The sequence below is a fragment of the Apteryx rowi genome, unplaced genomic scaffold, assembly GCF_003343035.1.
Source record: "Apteryx rowi isolate R43461 unplaced genomic scaffold, aptRow1 scaffold_914, whole genome shotgun sequence".
Taxonomy (NCBI): domain Eukaryota; kingdom Metazoa; phylum Chordata; class Aves; order Apterygiformes; family Apterygidae; genus Apteryx; species Apteryx rowi.
In genome coordinates, this window is record NW_020451221.1 from 38,417 (window position 1) to 64,860 (window position 26,444).

Sequence of the window (26,444 nt, forward strand, 5' to 3'; positions counted from 1 at the left end):
CACTTCCGTTTCATCTCTAGCTCATAATGGAAGGTAAATTTCCTGTGAAGAAATTTCCCCAAAAAAATGATATCTAAACAGAAGAAACTGGAAAATCAGCAAAAGTGTGACAGTGAAGAAAGGAGACTGATAATTTTGGAAGAGGGGATATTTCTTGTGGATTTGAGCAACCCTTTTATGGAAGAAGGCAGCAAATTCTTTGCTGATGAAGCTAGGCCAATACAAGTAATTGATTTTACTGATTCAGCAATGGAAATTAAAAATAAAAATAAAACTGCTACAGATGAAAGTGATTCAAAATTTTAATTTTTACTTGACAAAACAAAACACCCCAAAATATCATTTTTTTGTTGCATGGGATGTTCCATTAAACTTGAAATGAAATACTTCAAATTTTCAGGAACACACACACACACACACACACACACACAAAAAAAAAGCAAAGAAGGATTCATTAGAGTTACAAAATGTTCAGAAAGAATTGTCCAGCTCCACTCAGATGAACAGATAAAATGAATCACTAGCAAATGTGGAAGACAGAGAATAGACAAGTGATGGCCAAAACCAGCACTGACAAAAGAGTGGGAAAGAGACAATTAACACTGTTAGACATGGGTGCATATTTGCTTACTACGTATCCAAAACATAAGATCTGTTTTTAATATTCTGGAAAGTGTCTCCCTATTGGTATAAAGCATTATTAATAACTAAATAATAATTTGTCCTAGATTGTGTCCAGTCAGGTTTTCCTATTCCAAGTCGTTAACAGATGCACCAGACATTTTCACTTTGATTAGGCATTTGATCCCCAAAGGGTTTGCCTGTCAAAAAGAGAGAGAGAGAGGAAAAAAAAGAAAACATATTTGAATCATCAGAAGAATCAGACTTAGTATCAAACAGAAGCCACATCTACTTCCAGAGGGACACTGTCTGTCATGAACCTTGTCATGGACAGATAAACAAAGCTTGCATAAAAATTTTGCATTAGTTAAAACATGTTGCAGCACTGCAAGATGGAGAAAAGGGAGTTGTAAGCCATACCATGATTACCTAGGAGTCATAAAGCTATGCTCCTGCCATTCCTTGCTTACTGTTGTGGTGGCAGAGGAGGACTTTGGGCCTGTTCCATGTTGCTTGCTCTTCAATTTTTTTAGGGTTAAATTATAGAACTGCAGGACAGGAAGAGACTTCAAGAAATCCCCTAGTCAACTCCACTGGCCCAAAATGTCCTTTGCTTTTCCTAGGATAATCAGTCTGTGGTATGGGCAACAAGAGATTCTTTGACACCACTTTTTACTGGGTTATTTGCTATACCCCTTTAGCTGGTTAGCTGCTGCCACCTCTTTTCCCCTTTTGTGATTACTGCTATGTTAGTTATATTTCCCTTCAAGGATTATATACTGATTTTCCCCTTCTTGCTTTGACCATACAAATCCTTTCTTCAACCATATATGAATATTGCCCTATGCATACTATTGCAACTATCGGACTAGATTCATTAGCAGCTATTTGTAGGGCAGTTAGAAAAAATCTGGTATCTGTCAGTATGAGCAACTAAAATGTTCCTAAAAGGCTAAACTATACACACATATAATCTATACACATGAAATTAAGAGTAGAATCAAAGATATTTTAATTATCTTGTCCAGCTGCAATAGGTTATATTTTAGGGTTTGAAATGATGTTAAGGTGGACAGGTCAAAGCTCAACATACCTGAAATTAGTGAGCAGATCAGCTACAGTGATTAGCAAAGCTGTTATACCTGAAATCACAAATTAATATATTCTGCTATTTCTTCCATGACTCAAGCCTTTCATCTGGTAAAAGAAGTAAATTGGGAAATCTGATCACCAAAAACACTGGGTAGAGACAAGTTAAGAAGGTTGTCAGATTTCATCCAAGAACTTTTCAGACATGGTGATATAACGCAAGAGGAGGTTACTTGTGACTGCAATGAATAACTCAAAGTGTCAGCAGGATGGAGGGAAATAGTTCTGCATTCATTCTCATCAGGTTTTTTTCTTTTTTTAATATTATAAGGATGTCAGAAATGTCAGAAATTGTAATTTTATCAGTTTGTCTCTTACATAATTTATTTCTTCTTCTTTTTAAAAAGGAAAGGAAAGAAGACTGTATATCAGATTGACAGCAGTATCACTGTATTTTACCACTGTGTGAGATTTTGATAGCTTTATTTCCAAAATGTGGGAGGAGTTAACTACTGTTTCTAGTCTACTTTCAAACGCACTATACAATAACAGTTTTCATGGGGATATTAGAAGTGCTTGGCTGCTCCTTACATATTGTCTTACTCAGTAATTGTTAGCTATCAACCTACTATTTACATTTGCTGAGACAGTTTTCATTTGGGGTTTCTCTTTCCTAGAAATACATCTAGCTAAAAACTCATTGTCACACGGTCTTAATTCTGCTCATATCAAGCTTATAACATAAAACTGATTTCAAAGAGAAATGTAACCATTTTCAATAAATCTTTGTGATGTACRCTGTGCTAACTGAAAATGGGATCCATCTCAGCTAACCTAATGGCCTAAAAGATATCTGCCTAACCTATTCATCTGAATATGTCAGTTTATCTCATCCTAGAATGGATGTCTACAGAATATGATGTCAATAGCCATTTGGATATGGATTTTTTTTTTTAATTGACTATCAAGGGAACCTACAGCAGTGATTACAGATATAGGCAACTAACTTCTGGTGAGATGAACACTGGCCTAAGTGAAGTTAGTAAGTTACATTTCTCTCTCCTTTTTTACTTTTGTTTGTTTATTTTTTGCATGTGGATGATGTATCTTRGATATTTACAGTCATTTACTAGCTCCTCTTAACACAGTGGATTGGTTACAAAGAGTTGGTTATTCATCCTTCAAGCTATAGTGGTTAGTTACAACTGGGCAAATAAAAAGCATGTATTGGTGCTCCTTGGTGCTCCCTGAATGAGAGCTTAAAGTGATTCCTGAACAAATAGTTCAAAATTCAAAATTAAAGTGAAAAATACTGTCAATATTGGAACTGAGCTTCTAGAAACAGGATGAAATTCATCTGAGAGAGAAAAATGACTGATAGTGGCCTCTGGAGACAGGCTTTGGGAGTTGGTCTCAAACAAAATAAGACAGTAAGAACTGTCTTCATTGCTGTTGCATGGGTTACAAGAGAAGTAAACTAACAGAAGAAAGGAACATTATAGCTCTGAGAGCCAGAATTGCCTTCCTATCAGATTTGGGGGAGGACTCTTGTTTCTTTCCACGTGTGTATGCAGGCACAAGCATATTTGTACAGGAAGGTAGAGAAGTAGGGGGTGGTAGTTCTAAATGTAACATGATGACAGTATTCATTTTGCTCAGATTTGGAATAGACTTCCTGAAATTTCCATGTGTTCTGCCAAATGTAGGGCCTATGTCAAAGCTTACAGGAGCTGGAATTATATTTTACAATGTAAAAACTGTTTAAAAAAGGAAAACCTTATATACAGATGGAAATAAGTTCTGATTTGTATGTTTTGTGGAGTACATATCTTTGAATTAGTCAGAAGGTAGCCAACAATTATCCATATCAGTTTTCACATCCAGGATAATAATTCACAGCTAAAAATATATGGTTTACATTTGTTTAAACAGTATCTTCTATCTACAGGTATCTAACATGATATGTAGGTCATAAAATGGAGTTGTCTGCTTCTCGTAGATCATTTTTTCATGAAATAGAAAATGCTGTTTTGCTGAAATCTAATCAGTTCGAGAGAAGGATTGTGAAGATCTGTAGAGCTTAGAAGAAAAGATCAGTAATAGCTATGTTTTCAGATGGGCTTGAATGAACAATTTTAAGGCCTTCAGTTAGCAGTGCATTACCTATATAAAGATAAACTCAAGCTACGAGCAGAACTTTATGCAACCCAAATATAGGCCGTATCTGAATTTCTTATAAAGACCTTATCAAAACTACTCATTTCCAAGGATGATGAAAAATTCTTTGCATGTGTGCAGATTGCCATAGTCAAACAATGCTGATTTCTAGTGGGGTGTAACAGGCTTCATCATAAACTCCTTGAAGAATGATACCAGTAGAATGCTAAAATTATGTTAGGATATGGTTTATGTTATATGCTGTTGAACCATTCAAGTCTTTTGGGGAAACGGCTGTGAAAAGAGAATAGTTTCTAAAAGCTGGCTGTGTGCCCTAAATGCTAATAGATAAAGGAAACATAATACACAAGGTGTTAGATGGGCTTTCTCTCTAGTTACTTTGTTTAGCCAAAATTAATTTGAGAAACAACGCAAACTTCCTCCCCAGAGAGTTTTTCTTTGTCTGAACAGCAATGACAGATTATAATTACAGGCTAATGTTGCATGTGACATTTCCCAGTTGTCACTGTGAGGAGAGACATAAGACAATATAGTATTACTATAACTTTTTTTAAAAAAATTATTTTAGAGGGGTTTTTTGTTTTGTTTTGTTTTGTTTTTAAATATGAGATGGATACGGGTTGCTGTATGTTTGTAGTAGGGGTGAGAGCTCGGAGTAGATATTCCAGGCGGCTTGGAACAGTTGTGACAATTCCAGGCCAGGCTCAGATCAGACTTTTGGCTTAAGAAAGAGACAGCAGACAACCTGTACAGTTCTGCAGATCTGTGAAGAGAGTTTTCTTTTTCTCTCCCAGTTCTTTTCTGGAGGTTTCAGATGGATTTTTGTTTTGCCCAATTATGCTGCAATATATGGTCTATAAAAATTTGAAAGTGCTTAATCAATCAGCATATGCAGATATGAAATCTATTTTCTGTATTTGCAAAATTCCATTTTGACTCATCTGTTGAACAATGCCAATCACTGATCAGACATTCTGTAAGATGAATAGCAGTGGTATAAAACTGTTGTATTACTGGGCTATGATTAGTTTTATAATGTCGTTAAAAGCGATGTCTTTCCCTGTTGATCTATTCTTTCTGACTTTTCATCTGTGGCAACAGAAAACTGTGGATCATCCTTCCCAGTAAATGAATGGCCCGGGTCTGATTTTCTGTTTGAAATTTTTAAAAGTCATAATAATACTAACACACTTCTGGAAATGCATTTCTAAGAGACAACTGCATTCATCTGCCACTAAGAATCATTCTGAGCACGTCTTGGCCTCCCAACATGTACATTGCTGTTTTTTGTATAAGGCAAACAGCACAGTGGGTGGAGATGTATTTTGAAAGAAGAGACCTTGCAGCGCAGTATTCTGCCTGGCTTCAGCCGACAAAATGAAGGTCTTGGACAGAATGGCTTAGTCTTTAGATCCTTATTTTTCTACCAAGCTCAGACAAACTTCTCTGTTTACTGTTTCAAATATTAGCTCATCCAGCAAAACAAAAGTTAAATCTACAAATATCTGATTATTGGGACAATAATGTGTTTTAGACACTCCGGATGGGGTATTAACAGCCTCTGAGCTTTAGCCTTCTCCTCATAACCTTCTCTTGTGTTGACCTTTGAAAGACAAGCAACTCTTTCTTCAAAGCCTGACTTGAATAGCTGTAAATGATTAGTTTAGTAATCATAGCTAAATATTGGCTGCAAAAGACACTCCTGAATGAGTGCACAACATGTGACTGAATGAAAAATAGATGGACAGTTGCAATGCTGTTGAATTAAGAAGGACCATAGTTTTCATGATATCCAAAAATGTCAGATGACTTGATGATAAACAGTTGAAAACATAGATTAGGTTCCTAACATTAGATTTTGAACAAAATGTATAACCTTTCAGATGAAGATCCTGACTGTGGTTTTAACTCATGACATGAATTCTGATAGAGATGGCAAGTAAGGTTAGGATGAGTCACACTCTACAGGGTTTTTGTTCATAAGCTTTGAGAAAACAAACATGAGAGCAGTAGTTCTACCATCTTTTGAAATGCTCCTAGACTGATTTAGATTTTCTGACTGAGGACATGGTAAGGACACTGTTCTTGCAAATGCTTCTGCATAGGGCTTTCTACAGTCACATTGCCTTTCCTGCAGCCTAAGAGACAAGTCACATATCTCTCCTGTTTTGGCAGCCTTGTATCTGAGGCTGAGATATTTGGCCTTCTATAGAGAGATAACCCTGCTTGCAGCATGCTTACTGGCTGAATTTTGATGGAAGAGCCTATTTTGGGATGTCACTTTCCTTTTTCCCCTTTCCAGAAATTAGTTTAAGGCATAAATGTACTTTCTTTTCTCTTTCACTTCCAAAAGCTCTCAAATTACCCTGTGAGGATTATCCACTGCCAAAACCAAAATCACAATCAGAGTATCACAAAAATCTTCTTCATAATTAAATATTAAAAGTGCTTATCATGTCACATATATCAATATGAGTCATTAAAGTTCAAGCCTGGAGAAAACACAGCTAAGGCCTAGTAAACAGTAGTGTGCTTACAGTGGCATTATGGAGAATAAATCACTTGCATACTTTAAATGCATCCAGGCTAGGAACTGAGTTGAACAGGGGTGGATTGAAAGTTGCATGGTTGGGCAAGGGGAAGTAATCCAACACCAGCAGCTGGCTTGAAAAAACAAGATGTTTTGCTCTTCAGTCATCCAAAGTTCATCTTGCAATTCACTGATGCAGCCACTGCCTGGAGGGGGTCTGTCTGTGCATCTGTGCTGGAGGGGGCTTTTCTGACTAGCTTGTTAGGTTCCTGGGGACAGTTCAGGGCCAACCACCTGCACTCCAAAAGCATGTTCTGGCCCTTGTGAGTAACTGAATTGCAGGGACTCCTCCATCAATAAATATTCCTCCTATATAATGTAATGGAAGTGTGCCGGAAAGTAGCAACTTAGTTAACTTAAGCAGATGATATTATTCACTCTACTAATTATCATAGGTCATTTTATCTATGAGGAGATAATTTCTTGAAAACAGTGTCCTATGCATCCCCCAAGTGTTCTCATCATCTTATAATTGGATCTCAAACTGCCTCAAAGCAGCTCTCATAACCTGAAATTGTACTGGTTGGACATTCCTCAGGGAACTGGGTGCTTGCACTGGAGATCCTGCTCCTAGTGGTCATAATAACACGGATAACAGTTTTGTTTGTAACACCTAGGAATTAACCGCTTCTGCCTCTCAGAACTCAGAACTGAATGAGAAGGTGAATAACTTCCCACCCCATCTTTGGTCTCCTTATGGGCATTTAAGATAATTCCACTTTATTCCAATTCACTTCAACTGGAATGCTAATTCCAATCACCCAATATAAACCACAGCTCATAGCTGCCAAAAGTTCTTGAGGAGAAGAAGTGAATGTGCAGACTAAGCATATTGGACCCAATGGGATTATAGCCCAAGCAGGGAGAAGAACCTAGGATTTGTATACACGTGGCTGATTTTAAGCAGACACAAGTACAGGTTATAGTCAAAAGGGACAATTTTTCTCCCATCCCTTCTTTCTCCCTATTTACCCAATGCCCTGGTCACATCCCTTTTGCTGCCGGTGGTACTTGTGGACATGCAGAGAGCTCAATTTCTGGAAAAGGATCCAGATGACAAAAAAAACCCACTTTTTGTTAGGTTAGTTTTTTAGGTCTCTGATCAAATTTACTCTGTGGCCATATGGGCTTTAAGGGAGGTGGTGAAAACATACAGAGGGGCCAGGAAAGGGCAGGTCTACCCCTCACATTTGGTCTGGCTTAAAGCAGACATGAAGCCATTTCACTCTTAAAAGTTCATATAAGTAATCATGATTCCAAAAGGACAAGTATGGGAGTGGGTAATGCTCTCATGAACTAAGCAAAGTAACTCTACCAGTCCTAGCACATTACGATCAGAACCTGTGCTACTTTTGCAGACAAGTCATCTCTTCATGTCCTGAGAGATCAAAACATATTTTCCATTGCCAAATGAGAAAGGAATAAATCTGTGTTCCAACTTTCAAAAGTAAAATCCATCTGAAATGTTTTTCCTTTCCTTACTGCACACCCTGATTTCTAAATACAATGCAGTGCTGCAATATTTACTCCTGCTAATCAATGTCTTGATTTGCCTTTACCAATGTTCAACCTGAAATAAATGCCCAGAATGGCTAAATGAAAGGGCAGTGCAAGTGCTGGAAACAAGATCTAATATCTTGCATCCTGTGCTGACTTGTGACAGAAACATTCTGATCTCTTGAGCTATGGCATTGGCTCTGAAGAAAAAACAACCACCTCGCATCTTCTCTTCTCTGAGGAATAACCACTGGGATGACAATGCTTTTGCAGATCATAGGTGTGTCTTAATCAAAACTACAAGCATAATGTGTCCTCCCACTAAAGGCAAAATGAAATACAGGCTTGCAGTGCTTCAGATGCAGTCTAGTTCTTTATGACACTGCCAAAGGCATTTGATAAACCCACCGTCATTTACTCAGCTCTGTCTGATCATAACTCTGTTGATAGTCATATCAGTGCACCTGCAAAACCTGTACTGTGACTCTATAGCTCTCATGAAACATACCAAGCTAATAATTCTAAAAGAAAATTTTAAATACTCTAACTATATCTTATCTGGCAACCCACACTGCTTATAAGAGTTTTTAGCTGCCAACAAAATATAAAACTGGCTAGGACATAGAGAAATGATTTCTATTATTCCAATTTCTCAAATTTGGCTTCCCCTTTACAAGCGCCTGGACCTTCTAGTACTTCATGGCCCTTCCTGTGCTGTCCTGTCCTATCCCAATCCATCCCATCCCATCCCATCCTATTCTATTCTTCCTCTGTATCCATTACAAATCTAATGAAGAGGCAATTTGGCTTCCCTGTTGGTTACTAATCTGGATTATGAGGTATGTCATCCTGTTGCACTAAGCCAGTCCCAGCCAGTAAGTAGTCAGTCAATGTAACAGGGAAAGAGGAGCTGCACTGACCATGTGTTTCACATGTGGGCTATGGGGAGGAGTAAGCTCTGGGCTTTGGCAGAGGCTTCTCCAGTCACTTGCATGTTTGAATCACATGCTTCAAACCATGACAGCAGAGAATTGTAGTCCAAGAACTAAGTGAATTTCTTTCCTTGGACTGTATCCAGCAGCACGGAGCACACAAGTGGGGGAAGGAGGGAAGGGAAGAGGGCAGACACACACAGAAGATGGGGGCAGGAGAGGTGGAAGCACAACATTGCTAGTAATACCTTCCACCACCTGCCTAGGAGTGAACCTCTCCTTTTCATACTCCTGGACTAACTTTTTTCCACTGTGGAAGAACTCACAGTGGATTTGGAATTGGCAGCTGTGACAGTGGTGTAGCCATTCTCTGGTGAATTCATTTAAACTGGTGGGACAAAAGCTGAAGCTAGACCAATTCAGCCTAAAAATAAAGCACTTTTTTTTTTTTTTTTTTGTAGTGAAGATTATTAACCACTAAGAGCTTTTATGGTTAATGTAATGGATTCTCTGTCACTTAGGATTCAAAATTTACAGATCAAATAAATGCTTAATGCAAGAATTGCAAGGTGGCAGTCTGTAGCCTGTGTCCTCTGTGACTGTGATGATTGCAATCCCTTCTGGTCTTTGTAGCTGTGGGTTAGAGTTTTCCCAGGCTAAGGAAGATCTACACCAGTTAAATTTCTGTGGCCATCAGGATCAAATTCAAAATTTTGTAGTAAGGAGACCAAAAAATGGTGTCCACTCCCTGTACTTATACACAGAGACCATTGAGTGTGTATGTGTATCTGTGTGTATATTCCTCCTCCTACAGCCAAGCTGGTTTTCCTGGACTCCTCTCTTACAGTGACACATTCCCAGATCTATGCTCCAGTTTATTGCCTATTCAGCTGTGCTTGTGCTGTTTGTGTGAAATGATCTGTATTAAAAAAAAAAAAAATCATCAGGAAAAACATAAAGATGGGAAAGGGTGGCAAGTGGCCAGTGAGGATGGGAGGTTCTCATTGTGCTTTTGCTACCAGTGAATTGTTACGTTGAACTGTACCTGTGTGCTTGCTTATCCTACCCTGGGCTAAGCGAGAGATCAATGATTTCCTAAAAGCACAAATTAATCTTATAAAAAGGTGACAGATCAACAATGAGTTTGAACAGTGATATGGAGCAAGAAAGTTTGGAAAGAGAATCCAGATGATTGGGGTATAGGTGTGCAGAGATTAATGTTAAGCTATTATAATGTAAAAAGAAGAAACTACCTGGGAAGAGTTAAGGAAAAAAGAAGGAAAAAACATTTACAACATCTTTACAGCCTACAAGGTACAGAACAGCTATTTATTTTGGCTAGGAGGAGAAGTTCAGAAAGAAATAAATGGTGACTTTTTAAACTCTTGAAACTTCTTCGGATGAGTTATACTCCACCAGCATTTCAGTCAAGCCTAAGGGTTCTAATCCTTTCCCTCTGACAAAGTCTCACAAAGTGTCTCTACTTAGTTGGTTTAAAACTGCTGATGTTAAGCTGAATGCTTTACATTTGCATGGAAATGTAGTTGCAAAACAAATGCAAATGATTTCAGAGCTTTACGAAGTCTAGCATCAGGCCTCTTTCATTGTCTGACACAATCCAAAAGTTGTGGGAAGCTAATCAGCTGCTGCCCTGAACAAGAGAAACACCTTTCTCATAAAAATGGAACTGGTCTTTCCCTTCTGTAAATAATATCTTAAGTGTACAACCTATAACTCCTATAACCATAGTGTTATTAAATATGGTTCAGTGTCATAAATACTCTGTAGGACTGTTAATTTTATGAGGTACTTCAAAACTATTTTAGACTAGCATTTTAAGAACCTCTTTTATGTATTGACATAACACAGGATTATTAAGAGACAAGTTTATATTATGCTGATTCTTTCCTTTCTTTCTTTGGTAATTTTTAGTGTGTGTTTTTTTTTTTTCTAATAGTAGATATTATGTACAAAAGGGCATAACTCCTGATGGTGTAGGAACTGTGTGGAACAATTCTTGTCCCACTTCCTGGCATGGCCCTGCCGTAGAAGCATTTGCATTTTGAAAAAGTTGTAGGCAATTTTTATAAGGTTTTATAAAGGATCTAAAATTTGTGGCAGGTCTATTTTTAAGTTGTTCCCAGAGTACAGGAACATGGATCAAAATGAGTGTTTTAATTGGGGGGGGGGGATTTCTAATATATCTTTAAAATTTCTAATGTATCTTTAAAATGAGAATGAMTCTGACCTTATAAATGTATTCAAAATAGGTTCATCAGACGACTAGTTGGGTGTATACTGCRGTTTGCATATATGTGACTCTGTAAATCACAGGAATGAGAAAAATGAAACTTTTCATGTGATCTCATGTACCCCATTGCCAGTGCAGTTTTGGTCATTGCATCATATATTTAAAGAACTTCTTGCAGTCTTTTAAAAATATATATAATTTTGGCAATACATGATCAAGTAAAGAGTTTTTTTCTCATTTCTTACTGCTGCTCTGCATGTCATCCAACATCCTAGACTTTTATCTCATTCCTTATTTTTCAGAGTTGAAAACAGATATGTGAAAAAGGAAGGGAGTTCTCTTGAGACAGGGGCTAATTGACAGACCTTGACATTTGGGATCACAAGTGTGCACACTCACATCCAGTTCAGGTACCCTGCACACAGTGTTTTTTGTAACAGCTGTAGGATCCTCACACTGTTCCCTGACATCAGAATCCTGCAACGAAAACCCTGCTGAGTTGTTGTACATAGAGATTTGCACGTAAAAATGTTTGAAAACATGAATCTTCTTTCAGAGATGTATTTCAATGCATTGTCTCTACAGGGATCTTAAAAGCCTCATACTGGCACTCTGAGCAATCTGAATGGTGCTGTTTTCAGGCATTGCAGTGCCTAAACTGGAGTCATCAAAATTAGTATCTTGCTCTTACTAAGCATATACATTTTCAATAACCTTTAAAATAAATTTGAAGCTGGCCAAAACTATGATTTTTTTTTTCCTGTTTAGATTACAACTGTTGAAAAGGATTTTGCAATACCCAAACCTTGGATCTCTCTTCTAGCACAGGAACATCCAGAACTCAGAAAGTTCTGGCTCTCAGGTGGCAAATGTTGATGCTGGATACTTTAATGAAAGGTCAACAATTTTCTGGGAAATTGTATATTTATATAAAAAATATAAATAACCAATAAATTTGATATTTGCATATTAGACTGTGTAATTTAAAATAAAATTAAATCACTAAGAGACAAATTTTCTAACCTTCTTTATGACAGCAACTTCTTAATTTGCAGTAAATAGATTTAAACCTTATTTAAGTAAGAATATAATGGAGTCTGTAGCTCTGATTTTCCCCGTTTCCCTTTTTAGACCATTTCTAAGGAATAGCATTTCACAGATTATTCTCCCACATACTTCTCACAGTGTAATTTCAAATGACTGATAGGAAGGCTTTTCTCCCAGTTTCTTCTGACATAGGTGATGGGGAAGAGAGACAGAAATGTTCCCACAAAGTTGAAATCTAATAAAAAATATGAAGTACACTTAAAATGCAATCATGTAGGAACAACAGACTGTGATAGAAATGGATGTTAGAGTGTGTGAAATGAATAAGATTTGAAAAACAAACAGTTAATAAGAGTCTGTACTGGTTTCTAGGGTGTCCTCAAACTTCCTTCTCCAGATGAACTCCATTTTATGAGTGAAATGAAACCCTCCAAAGGATAATGGTAGCATCTATCATTCATTATACAGCTGATCAGGCTACTCCTAAGTTATTCTTTACATGCTTGTTTCCCAATAGTTTGACAAGAAATCAGATTTAGAGACAAGAACTAGTGAGCCAAAAATTTGGGAAATGATTATAACAGTGCCTTACTAGAACAGTATGTAAGGTAGTATGCCGTAAGCTGATTTTTAATTAAGCACAAATATACTCCCTAATATTACCTTCCAATAACATAAGTCATGGGCAGGCTTGCATTCTGAGAAGTGACAAGAATTCAAACGTTTATACCTCCTCTTTGTCTTCTTGGTATGTAAATCAACCCGTCTTTAAACACTGCTAGGCACCAGCAGCAGATTGGACCTACATGTGCGTAAGAAAATTTCAGTCCTTGAAGGGAGTTTAAGGAGCTTATCCAGTTCGTAATAACATCAATGACAGCTGGATGAAGTTTTGATGTCGGGGCCTTTTGTACAGTTTTACTTCACTTCTAAATTTGACCTCATCTAATTTTTCAGCAATATTGAAAGCCAGAATGCAGCAAAAAGACTGAAAGCAGAACCAAGTGAAGGAGGAAACCCTGTTTTCCCCATTCTACTGAAAAAAAAAAACCAAAAAAAATCCAATCCCCATTTTAGCTCCCTGAATGAGGAGAAATAGCTTTGGTAAGTATTTCTTTTTTTCCTTTTTTTTTTTTTTTTTTAAACTTGTTAAAACTGACAGCTAGACACCTCACTTGAAAATGCACAGTTAAAGCAATTATACCATCAGATATTTTTCCCATTATTTCATCTGCTTAAAACATCAGTCAATACTGCCCATAGCAATAATTTATTTTGAAAAAGAAAAAGAAAATACTTCATTATTGGAAAAAAAAGAGTTGACATGTATTCTGTTTTCCTTTCAATTCCCTGCCACTTTCTCSATCACTAGATGTAACAATTCTCTGGTCACTAACCATGCCACCAATGGATTTCAAAAGTGAAATACTTGACCTTTAAAGTACACTATTTCTTAAGCAAGGGAAAAGTATTACAAAATAGAATGTACCACTGATGAGGTTTGACCAAACATTCCTTTTTCACTTTCTTTCAAGGAAGAGGTTTTTTTTATCCACAATTCCCCTTCTGTCTCCCCTCACATAATATACCTACCCAGGAGCCTGGTCTGCTCAAGACCGATCCAAGAGTAATGGGGCTAATAGAATAAGATAGGAAAGTCATCAGGCTGCATACCTGATTGCCATAGAGTGTCTGCACACTTTCTTGTCTAAAACGTAACCTAAATAAATAATGAAAAATAGATCTTCATCTGAAATGGATTTTTATACTCAAACTCAGTAACATCTTATACTTCCTACACTGTAAGGAAGTTGCAGGTGTTCCAGGTAACAAAGCTAATGTTTGCTTTAAAAAGTGCAGAAAATTCAGGGAAACAAGGCCAATCTATATCAAATAAGGTTTTACTTTTGTAGATTTTATTGTCCATATATCTGACAGATTCAGAGGATAAATAATAATAGATAGGCTTAGGCAAACACACAGATGTACATCAAAATATGTTCTTGATAAAAGCACATTAAAAGGATTTGGCTCCATTTTCACAGCTGTATAGACTACACAGGGTATTTTTAATGGCTTGTATCAAACATCACCAAGCTGCTGTAAGTGGCCAAATTCAGGTCTCTGTTCCACCAGAAGAACTATTACCCAAACCTTTCTGGTTTTTATTCTCCTTGGTTTCCGGAAAATGGGAATGAAAGATACAGTGGCAGTCCATATCTATACTGCCAAAATATCTTGAGAGAAAGAAGGGGAGGACACACATTTTGAATAGATTGGTTTACACTTTATTTCTGCACCTCTKTACTTTCCAAACTGTGCTCTTCTGTAACCCAGTCTCGCCTGAAGAAGTCTTTGGGTCACATTTCAATATTTTTACCAAAAGCAAGCGGTACCTACTCCTTGAGTAATCTAATTGGAATCAGGCAATCATGGCATATTTCTCTTTCGAGTTGCAAATACTCATTTAACAATTAAGTAAAGACAGTGAAGTCTGGCCCTGTTTGATTTAACTTCCCTATGCATAGCTCTTTAAGCTCAAGGCATTTTGTTATCTGCTGCTCTTCCTCTCTAAAAGGACTGATGAAGYACAGGGACACTACGAATCCCTGTCGCAGCGAGAACATTGTGAAAATGCATTGCTTTACAACATTTCTGGCATGTCCTTTCAAACCAACAGACCTGGTTCCACTTAGCATTTCATGACTTAATTCAGTGATGTTCAAACGGCATCTCTGAGGCAGAGGACAACGTCTGCCTGCCACTGCTGTCTTCTCCCCAGACGAGATGGGCAGCAGCTGCTTGAGCCGTGCACTGTCTTTTCACTGCGTGCTGTGAAGTACTTTGCTGTGTCAGCCTGAATCAACGGAGGCGGTCAAATGAAAACACCATGGGGCCATGCTGTGTTACTAAATGGACACAGTGTTAAAGATATGAGGGTTACTGTCATGATGGTGATAATAATTAAACTGTGTTATCTTGGAACCAAATTTTCTACAAGGAGAGTCATTAATTAGGCTAAAGTTTTCTCATATTTCTAGATCTCTACTTTTCTCCTCAGGCTAGAAATCTCATTGTCATTGCTGACCCTGAACTTTTTTTTCTACCACCTTTTCCCTCTGGTGTATCACTGGTTGGGGCTTTGCCAGAGTTTGCCCTCACCCTGACCCTGTCTTAGATGAAATACTTGTTTATACCTTACTCAGTTCTCAGTTCAGCTAATGCAATCCCTTCCTTTATTTATTTATTTATTTATTTATTTATTTATTTATTTATTTTTAAACATATTCTCTGTTTCTGCTGTCAGAGCCCTGTTTGGCTAGTTTGTTACTGAATGTGTCTGGGGTCTCAGAAACCTCACCACACATGGGAGCTGAAGCTTGGCTTCTGCACCAGGAGACAGGCAGGTGGGCAGTCTCACTTAGCAACAAGAGCCAGCCAGAGAAGGGCAGGAGGAGCTGGTGACCACTGGGACAGTGGGGTGACCACTGGGACAGTGGGGCTGTCAGCTTGCAAAGACAAATCAGAGGACTCCAACCTCCACAGTGAATGCTGTTTTGAGGGAATATGGAAAGGATCTGCAAGATAACTCTGGCTGAGGGTGTCTTCGGCTGAGGGGTGGTAGTAAGAGCGAGGACTGGACGAACTGGGGTGATCTGGAGGAGATGGGTTTTTCTGGGGAATGGTTTCTGAGAAAGTTAGAGAGCATGCTACTCCTAGCTATAACAGTGTGCTCTTTAGGATGTTAGCTTTCTCCTTTAATATAAAGAGACTGTGACCACTTCTAATTTTAGTTAGCTTCCATGAAGAATATAGCTCTGAGGTGAAAGAGTCTGAGAGAGAGCATGAAGAGCATGAAAAGTGTAACTTTGGGGCAGAGATTGGTAGTGTCTGGGGAAGTGGGCATCTGTGAGCTCTAGGAAGGAAGGGACTGTGAGATGAGATCTTTAGAGCTTTGGAAGGGAAATAGGAGAAGGAATCAGAGGTATGAGCAATTCTGCCCCTAGAAAAGACTGTTTCTTTGAACACTAATCATCTCTAATTGGAGGAATCTCTAATTTAATTTCTGTCCCACCCACAATTAATCTGGAGGTCCCTGCACAACATTGCCTTTGTTCTCCTAATCTCAGCAAAAATGAGGGACTGACAGTGAGAAAGACCTTGAAATGGGAATAAATTGACCYAGTGCATTTTCAAGACCACTTTCAATGATAAGACTCTTTCAGAGACCAAACCTAAATTAAAATATTCCTAACAGTGTTGAAAGTGAGAGAACAAAACTCCTTGCTTACTCAGCTGTCCTATTGACTCCTGCATGCTCCACCCAGCCCATTCTTTGATTCTTCTTTCAGGACCTCATTACTTTCTAATTCAATCCAGTCTACCCTCTCCTTGAGCTGTACCTTTCCAGAAGGGGAGGAGCCACAATCCATCACTGAACACATTGTCTTGGCCATAGGGCTTAACAAAATCTTAATTGAAACATTCACACTTCATATAATTAGATCACACTTCTGAAGTATCTCCCACCTTGGTCTATATCTATCATCTTTGATGTCTTCGTACCAAAAAAGTTTGCTCAGATATTTTTCTTATTTCAATTTATAAATAAAATTATTATATACTGTTTTGGACAGTCATCCATTTTCATCTTGCCATAGCTTAAAATTTCTTCAGAATGATTCTGATGCCTACCAATGAGATAGGAAGACTGCTGTTGTCAAATCCTGATTCAGAGCTGCCCTAGATTATTAATAACTGAGATCTTGTTAGTATTCTTTTTTTTCCATGATAAATGTTAAGTTCCAATTGTATTTATATTGGGCACATACCCAAATAATTAAAGTCATCATTATTATCAATTACCATTCTTAACTATATTGGCAGAAATGACAAAATCCTTACTATGTTTTTCCTGTTAACTAATGGAAGACACGATTTCCATGGGCTGTCAATCAGGCTTTAACATCAAAGAAATTTTAAGAAGACTTTAAAAATATATAAATGAATTGTACTACTTTGATTCTTCTTGCTTAGAATCTCAGCTCTGACTTAGAACATTGATGTACTTGGGCTTTTTAACTCATGGCCATCTCTAGAGTAAAAATAATATGGCCTTCTGCTACAGGACAGAAAAAGTATTCTTACCAATAATAGCCACATTACAGTARGAAATCCACATTATCCATGCAGGAACTGTTCTAGGAATGAAGACCCTTGTTCCCCAGTTTCAAAGTCTGTCCTGGGCTTGCTTAGGGATCTTCATTATGTTACTCCACCTTTATGTGCCTGTTTTTCCATCTGCAAAACTGGGATAATGCAATTTTATGAAGTATTTTGAAATATAAAGTCATGAACTTTACATATTTCATATTACTATTCTTATTTTAAGAAAAAAAATAACTCTGAAGCAGTTATACTGAGTGAATGATTCTGGTGGATAAATGATCAAAATTGTCTCAAAATTTTCTGAATCAGTTCTCAAATAGATGAACATTAGAATATCTAAAAATGTAGGTCAGAAGACCATATTAATTGTAACCATAAAAATCCACAAAAGACAAGTTCAGAACACAGCTTAATATCTTCTTGCAAAGTTATTGTGATCAAATTTCAGTTCACTGCTGGGTCTGCATCAGGGACATGTTCAGATGGGAAAAATACGTTTCAACGATATGGAAACTGCAATTTGTAAGGCACACAGAATGCATGTATATCCTCTGAGGTTCACATCTTACATTCATTTCAATTTTCCAGCTGAAATGATAACCCAATTTAACAGCTGTGATGTAACACAACTTGAATCCTTGTGACACTTTGCAACACTTTTGAATCTTCGAAGAATTAGAATCTGATTGTGAATCTGACCTTTGAAATTTAGAGCCATTTCTCTTTGACTTTGAATATAGACCAAATAAAATAATTTACAACTTTAAATTGCATTCAGAGAGTGCATTGTTGCCACCTATTTTCTTTAATCCAGCCCTTTCAATCTACTGCTTAAGGAACTTCCGTATTTTTCTACTCCTGGGGTGAAAACAATGAGAGAAGTATGCAAATGTTGATTTAAGGAATCCCTGCTACAGCTTTTTTTTTTTTTTGTCATTTTTATTCTATTTTACTTCATTAAACCTCCTGTATTTTACCATGGTTAAAATGGACAAACACAATCTGACCTTTCTTTCACCATATCCTCCAAACCATTTTGAAAATGAGTGTATGCAGTACCAAACATATGCCTCTGGGGCAATTTTGACTAGTGAGATTGTTAAAATTCATGTAAACATGTAAGAAAAAGGTAGAAAACAAGGAATAGATCCTCAAAAGGGTTAAAATATGTCGCGTGTATCCACTTGCATATATAAGCATATAACATTTTAGATCTTCCACTCTCCAAAACAGCTGCTATCTAATGATGGAAATATCCAGGAACTCTGATTTTTTTTTATATGGTGGTTCCTTGGGAACCCAAAACTTTGCTAAGAAAAAGACATTTTTTTCAGCTCACTATTTTTCTCAGCCCAAACTCATCAGGTTCTTTGCCTGAGTTGCCAAACAGGCTTTGTCCTACAGAGCAGAATGCAGCAATGGATGCTGTTTCCCTTCAGACCATGGTTATAGGAGGATATAGTGCCCTTGTTTTCCTAGCGCTCAGTGGTTAGAGTACTCGCTCAAGGTGTGAGCTGAATTTCTTCTCCTGCCTGAGGGCATCAAAGTCTTACCTCCCCCAGAGGCAAACAGCTTCCAGGACATAGGGCACGGGAAGTTGTTGTGACAACTTGCTCCTGTTAGAGCTTTTCACCATTGTAGAAAATAGGTAATGATGCATCGAACGGAAAAAGATGTGTGGCACCAGCAAGAGAGGGTGCAGGGAGGCAACCAGGACACACTCCTGCAGGGACAGACCTCAGTTCCAGCCATACACAATGGACAATTTATGTATTAATGCATTTAAAACTATGGCTGAACTATCACCCTTCCCAAAGGCATGACTGAACTGCTGGTCAGTGATTGCCAGCCTGCAGACAATGGCTGATGGGCCACTGAGACTCTCAGTTGACTGTTTCTAAGAAAAACAAGCCTACTTTTAGCTGACTTAAATCTGCTACGCAGGATTCTGCCATTACCTGGAAATAACTCTAGAGAGCCACCACCCAAGAAGCATTAAGTAACTGTTACCTTTGCAGAAAGGTGACAAGGACAAAGAGGAGCTCAGCTAAAAACCTTTTTGACCAAAAAGGCATTCTAGATACTAGTTACAGACATCATGAGCTTGTTTAAAAATACAAAAAAAAAAGAGGAGAGGAGAGGAGAGGAGAGGAGAGGAGAGGAGAGGAGTTGCAACTTTTGCCTTAAGGTAACTAGCACTCTATAATGTGAAAGTTACAGTTATAAGCAGTCTGGCACTTCAGTGGTGTAGAAGTGTCACTCCACTACAATGCTGATATACTTTCTTTGAACAGTTCATTCAGTAAAGTGACTTAGTCCATACTGGACTCCTGCCGTACTGACACCACTGTCTAGGCCAGTTCACCTACTGCACTTCTGGTGTGTGGAGTAGGGCCACCCTTTTGTACTAATAAAGGTTTAGGAGCTGAAAAAAGTTAGGGTTTTCCCCTTGGACTTTGCCTTCTCTCCTGTGGAAGAGCTGTTATCATACTGAATACATATTTTTATAATGTATTAGAACTCACAGTGCAGGCTTAGCTCTGAATAATAGAGCCCGTTTTAACTAGGAACAGTTAATTAAAGTAATTTGAAGAATTTATTGTTTTTATTTAAGAAAAATTCCCTGAGACCAAGATTAGTCTGTGTTACCTGGTTTAAGTTGAATGACTTTGTATTCCCCCTTTGCCCCAAATACCAGATCCATCTTGCACTGAAGGAGCTCCACCCACTGCCATCTCATTCTGAAGGAGGAAAAAAAACATTCAATCTTCAGCCTTCTCTCTCTAATGTTAATATATGCTAAAGTCCATTCCCATCTCACACCAGAACTGCGAATCAGGCTCTTTAGGATTAAGATAAAGGTTGGTAAGTGCATGAATAAAAATCTGATTTACATGTTGTAGAGTTGGCATAAGTTAAAAAGGGTAAGGATTGTCTCTTTTAAAAACTTAAATTTATAATCATTTAGAGAAAGTCCATGTTGGTAAGAACAACAAAAGTCATCCTTTACTCATATATTAGCAAATAAGTGTTAACTAGCAGTAAATATTTGATATAAACAAAGCTATTCACAGTAAGAACTAAGGTACTTTGAATGTCATTGGAGATATTCAAAACTTAACCGGGCAAGGTTCAGAGTAACATGATCTAACTTTGAAGTTGGCCCTGCTTTGAAAAAGGGGTTGAACTTTTTGACCTCCAGAGGTCTCTTCCAACTGAAATTATTCTATGATTCTATAACTGCTAGCTTGTATTAAAAGTACAATTGCCCTTTCCACACTCAGATTTTGCATAGTGTGCCTGTGGAGTTATTGCTGATTGATTAGCACTAACTAGTTCCAAAGGTGAGCATTCTTACTTCAAATTCAGAACATCCAATTTTCACTCTGAATTTTAGCCTGCCTCATTTGTAAATTAAGCTACATGGGTACAAGGCACTCAAAGGCCGTGCAGAAAAGCAGTGTCCATTCAGGGTGACATCTGGATACTGTCCCCATGCCAAGTCATTGTCCACAGCTGAGCTGGCAAATAGATAAAGTGAAGTCAGTTCAGTTTAAATTCAGACAGCCCTTTTCAGGGCACACTTACTCTGTCCTTCACTGTCTACATGTTCCTCCTTCTTTCCTACCATCAGACAGAGAAATTGTGCAGCCACAGAGTGAGCCAGATCAACTTGCACTCTTCGTCTACTCCACAAAAGGTGGTTTGGACTAGTGTGAGTGACTTGGGTTTGAAGCACCTGAGGAGTAATAGCACAATCTGTTCAGACAGTTCAGTTTCAGGGTGGAAAACAGCAAGGATCCAAAGAGATAAAGACCAGCTAGCAATATATTAAGTCAACCTAGTCATCGTTAGCATTGACATATATTTCCTTGAACATGTCAGCTTGTGGTTTTAATCAGCAACATGTGGACAAACCCTTAATTCCATTGTTCTCCCTTACACACAATATACATTACTTTACACAGTAAAGCATGTTTCTAATGGTTTATTGGGTTGCCTGAAAAGGTTTTGTCAGCCTCCAGTTGCAGCAGCCAGCCCCACACGTGCACTTCTGTGTGACACATTTGTGCTAAGTTACCTGACAGCACTGGGGGTGGATTGGGACTTCTTTACAACTCTGAAGTATCTGACATAGGATACCCTACTCTTCTCATCCCTTGGTGGGTCACGTAACTCAGTTCAGGAGATGGAAATGAAGATGACAGTTCAAAGTCTTGCTTTCCTCCTTCCCTGCTCAAGGTTATGTCTTGAGATGCAAGACTCAGAGAACACGACTTCTCAAGGTGTCATCATGTCTGTGGTTGAAAAAGCCACAGTAAAATTGCATCCTGAGGACTCTCTTTGAGGCAGCCCCCATATTCCTCAGCTTTCACAGCCTGGTTGTCCTTGTGAAGGCAATGACTATTCTTTCATTCCACCTCAGGAACTGTTTCAGGATTTAGTTCAAGTCATGCACTTGCAGTACATGTATTAGAGTAATTTTCAGAGTATGGCTTAAGTGGAGTCATACAGTTAGAATTACTCTCTTAATTAACAGATGAGCTCTAGGAACATGTCCTTACTTGAATCAGAGTAGGAACTTCTATAGAAACAATGCTGAGAGACTACTTCAAGAAAAAAGATCTTGAAGGGCTCCTCTGTATAATTCCACAAATCTCTCCAAGTCACTCCAAATCACAGATTTACCAAGGAAAGGCTGTATAAATTGACCCTGTGCAAAAAGTTATGAGTTAAAAAATATATATATATATATATATATATCCTTAACAACTCTCCACTAGAGTTTTGCTGGAAAAAACTCTGTCATATTTTATTCTATCACTTCACCTAATACTGAAAACTCAGTGTTGTAGCTTTTCCAGCTTTGGTATGTATATTTTTGTGCACATTGTAATAAACACGTGCAACCATGACTGTCAGAAGTTTTTCCAGTCTGATGATATAAAGTTTAGGTCTTCCAAATTCTGCACCCTGCAGACCTCAAATTAGTCTCAAATGGCTTGACATGCTCTAATACTGCACTTGTATGTTTGTGAAGGCTCAGTGAATTGGTTATTACTTATGCTTGGATAAAATCGGTGTAGACAGAATTGACATGTTTAAAACAAACTGGGGTCTGAGCAAGTATTGATGTTTTTTTGCAGCCAGTGTTTGGGGAGTTCTTCAGCAGAAAGATTGATTTTCTTTTTGACATTGTTATAGTGTATTTAGGGACTTTTGGGGGGGCTTTTTTTTTTTTTTTAGGCCTGGCAGTTGGTAGGTTAGTTGTTTACTTTAGCTCTGGTCACTTTGAATACCTATTATTCCTCTTATCTCTCCAGTGGTATCCTCTCCATCTGTTCAATTTGCGCTAGCAATTTGCAGCCTTATCTTTAAAACTATCTTCAGGAGCAGCTTTGCAAATGTTTTCCTAAAAGGACTTGGCACTCCAAAAGTCCAGCTGAAAAACCATTTAACTGAGATTTCAGGGGAGACCATAGAGAAATGAACATATGTAGTGTTGCCTTTTTCTTTTTCAATATAGAATTCTTCTTGGCATTTTCACTGAGCTTTAATCCCCTCTACCCATGAAAAGACAATGATTAGAGAAAGGCTGAGACATGAAGGGCAAGACTAAATCTGTAACATCAAGTAAAGAGTGCTCATCAGATTTAAGTCCATCAACAGGTCTGTAAACTGAGCACCGAGCACTATTAAAGGAGGCATACATGATCTTTAATCTGAATATTTTTATAAGCAGCAGATGTAATATACAATAAAGATGAATGAACACRGTATATTCATCATCATTCCTTCTTCCCCATTTTCAAATGGAACCTTGAAATTAGATTGAGTACTGTGAGACCGACTATTTATTTGGCTTTTAGAATACACTTTCAAGCAGGTGTAGCACATGATGTAAGCTTGATCTGTAAGAGTATTAAYACATTGTAACTAACACACAGTGTAATCAATCATCTGGCTTGTTACTGGGTGTCCTACCTGTTTTGACTTGTCTGAAGGAAGGAGACTGTAACAGTAAAGGATGTTGCATTATCCAGATCACCATGTTCATCTTCCAGATTCACCATAGGAAACAGGAAAAAAAAACAAGAGCTGAATCAAAATTCTGCAAAGTCTTGTGGGAATTATGACATTTCTAAGTGTGCCTTCACCTTGAATTGGGGTAAAGAAAATCTAAAATTGCCTTAAAAAGAAGTTACATTTCAGTTTAGATAAATGTTTAAAAAGGTTGTCCACCAGAGTCTCTTAAAGAAGTGGTAATAGCAAAATAGGAAAATTCTTCATGTGGATAAAAATGATTAAAAGAAAGGAAACTCAGAGCAGAAATGTGTGGTCAGCTTTGAGTGGATTGAAATCACCCCTGAAGTCCCACAGGGATCTCTGCTTGGGTCTGTGTTTTTCAAGAAAACTATAAAAGATTAGAAAAAAGGGGTGGGTGACTGGTGAAGCAGCAAAGTTCTCTGATAATACTAATTTTTTCAAGATAATAAAAACAAAATTTAACTTCAAAGCATTTCAGAAGCACCTCACAGTATTGAATTACTGGGCAATACAATAGCAGATAATATTCAATGCACATAAATGTAAAAGAACGCTCATGGAAAAAAATCATTTTCCATTATAAAGTGATGGGCTCTAAGCTGGCTGTTATTACCGAGCGAGGTCTTAGGGCTAAAACAGAAACCTTCCTAGGAACAGCGGCTCAATGTTCAGTCCTGGTCAAAAAGATGGACTGAACATTGCAACATATTTGGGAAAGTGCAGAGAACAGAACAGTGAATGTCGTTACACATCTCTGTGAAACCATCTGGGATGCTGAACAGGAAGGCAAGAGAGAAGGCAGCAGTCTGTCACAAGGATTCCCATGCACTGCTGGCCGCCTGATATTCGTCAGAAATCTCCTTTGTCTTGAGTCACTGGCATTTGTAGACAATTCGTGATATTCAGGAGAAGAATCAGAGGAGTTAAAATCTTGGTTTCCCTCATTCCCACAAATGAGTGAATATTCATATTGGTTGGGAAAGAGTCATACTGAGAAGTAAACAAGCAAACCAGTCCACTCTTAAACATTTATAAAGGGCAGTACATTTTGAGAATTAATAATGCAATAAGAAAAGCCATAATTTTAAAATACATCCTCTTTCTTGGGAACATTTGTAATGACCTATAGAAGCCAAAATGGCTAAGTTGCATATGTACAGAGGTATTGTCTGTACAAATAATTGAAAGGGCATACCGGTGTTTAATGATAAATTCAAAATTCTTCAAGTGCAAAATATTGCTGATGTTAATAAGTCTGAACAAGATTTGCCCTGAGAGTTCATATGTTTTACAACTGTGATCCAGAGTCACATATTGGAGTATTTCAAAACTTTACTTCATTTTTAGTGTGAACAATTGGGCTTTATGGATTAGTGAAGAGAGAGAGTCAGTAAGGTTTTCCTGACATATATTAAATTGTCATTAACATAGGGCACACTGGAAAATCTTGCAGGGTAGGATATACGGGGTCAGTGGAAACTGCATCTCACAAAACAGAAAAAAAAAARRAAAAAAAAAACAACAAAATGTTCAATGTCACTGATAAAATGCCCATTAGACTTATTTCAATGGCTATTCAGTCTCTTATTGGAGGAGTTAAATGCTTTCACTGAAATGCTGATGGTCTATCTGATGAACTGAAAAAGCATCCGGTTGCAACCTTACCCTTGGGAGAAAAGGTAGATGCCATTTCACACCTATTCTCATAGGCTTGTTTTACTCAATTACATGAACTACCACTGATTTCTAAAGCACCTCTAACAAAAATGGACATGTTCCTCATCAGCATTATATTTGTTATTTATTTGCACAGTTCTTACCATTATTTTTRTATGTTTCTGTGTGAAATCTATACAATACCTCCCTCAGTGAAACACTGGAAAAACCTCAGCAAGAGCCAAAAAAGCACCTAAGGGGGCAAACTTTGGTATTTTTGAAGTCTTTGTGTGGAACACAACAGGGAATACAAAAGTGTATTATTATATGCCGATATAGAACTAGATGGGAATTTTTTTTACTGTCCCATTTATTTGGAGGAGGGGGGGGATGGGGATTAAAGATACACTTCATCATGCTGTCAGGTGACAGTGAAAGCTGTTGGCTTTCTAACAGATCCCTTTTGCCAGACCATAGTCTTGAGTTTTGGGTAATAACCCAGGAAAGAGAAAATGAAAGAGAAACTAATTCAGCTAAAGCATATAATGGAGAAAATGCTGAGAAGAACAAACTAGCAAACACCTTAGTTCATAAACTCTGCTTTTGGGTCTGATATCTCTAAATACTGCAGTGTTATATCACGGAGGTACCAGGCAGAGAAGTTTTTGCAGCGTGTCTCATTGCCTCATCTTTAGTAAATTTGTCCTCCAGTGTAAAGATATAGTCCTCTGCATTGATCTTAAGTCAGTCAGGTCTGCCAGGGTCCTGTCCTCACTCTCTTTCAACTCATCTCCCACTCTATCACAGCTGAGTGTTCCTGCCTTGAGCACTGGGAATCATTTGGCTCCATATTGAGCTGATTCTGGGAGCAAAGGTGAAGACCACTAAACTGAATAGAAAACCATTTTTTTCCTGGTTTAATACCCTGAAACTAAGGCATTTGGCCAGGCTTTGCAGAGCAGTTTCTGTGCTCAAGCCATATTTCTTTTGGATGAAATTAAAGTGAAAGATGTGCTCTAGGAGCACACCTAATGCACCCCAACCATGGAAGGAAAGTCAGCTCATGGGACTGGACCAGACTCTGGAACTCTGAAATCTGAAAGTGGACTCTGAAAATCCCCCCTCACGCACACAAAAAAAACCCAACCCTCTTTGGCTCTGCAGATCTGCTGCTATTTCATTGTATAGTGTCTTACCAGTGCAGTCGCAGCCTCACTCTTTGGAGGGAGGGTTACCATGAGCGAACTGTGATTTTTTTTTTTTTTTTTTTAATGGCTTCAGTTATCAGTTTTCCAGAGTAGACCAGTGCTCTRTGAAAGACCTATCCCCTATCAAGAGCCAGTAATTACATTATCCCAAAACAGAA

General features: G+C 37.9%; 1 long non-coding RNA gene across 11 annotated transcripts in view; it reads right to left on the bottom strand.

The window, feature by feature from the left end:
• Window positions 1–434: 434 nt before the first annotated feature.
• The window catches only part of LOC112978308, a 31,641-nt gene continuing 5,631 nt past the window's right edge, over window positions 435–26,444 (bottom strand). Inside the window, exons 2-8 of one of the 11 annotated variants that reach the window (XR_003257844.1) lie at window positions 23,360–23,432; window positions 20,963–21,113; window positions 20,024–20,115; window positions 17,354–17,514; window positions 14,888–15,114; window positions 11,524–11,635; window positions 1,804–1,818 (exon numbers count right to left, since the gene is read on the bottom strand). This is a non-coding gene — a long non-coding RNA (uncharacterized LOC112978308). Of the gene's footprint in view, window positions 822–1,714; window positions 1,819–11,523; window positions 11,636–13,079; window positions 15,115–17,353; window positions 17,515–18,927; window positions 19,098–20,023; window positions 20,116–20,962; window positions 21,114–23,359; window positions 23,433–26,444 lie in introns of those variants that run through there. The other 10 variants (XR_003257843.1, XR_003257845.1, XR_003257842.1 and 7 more) reach the window with 10 other exon arrangements.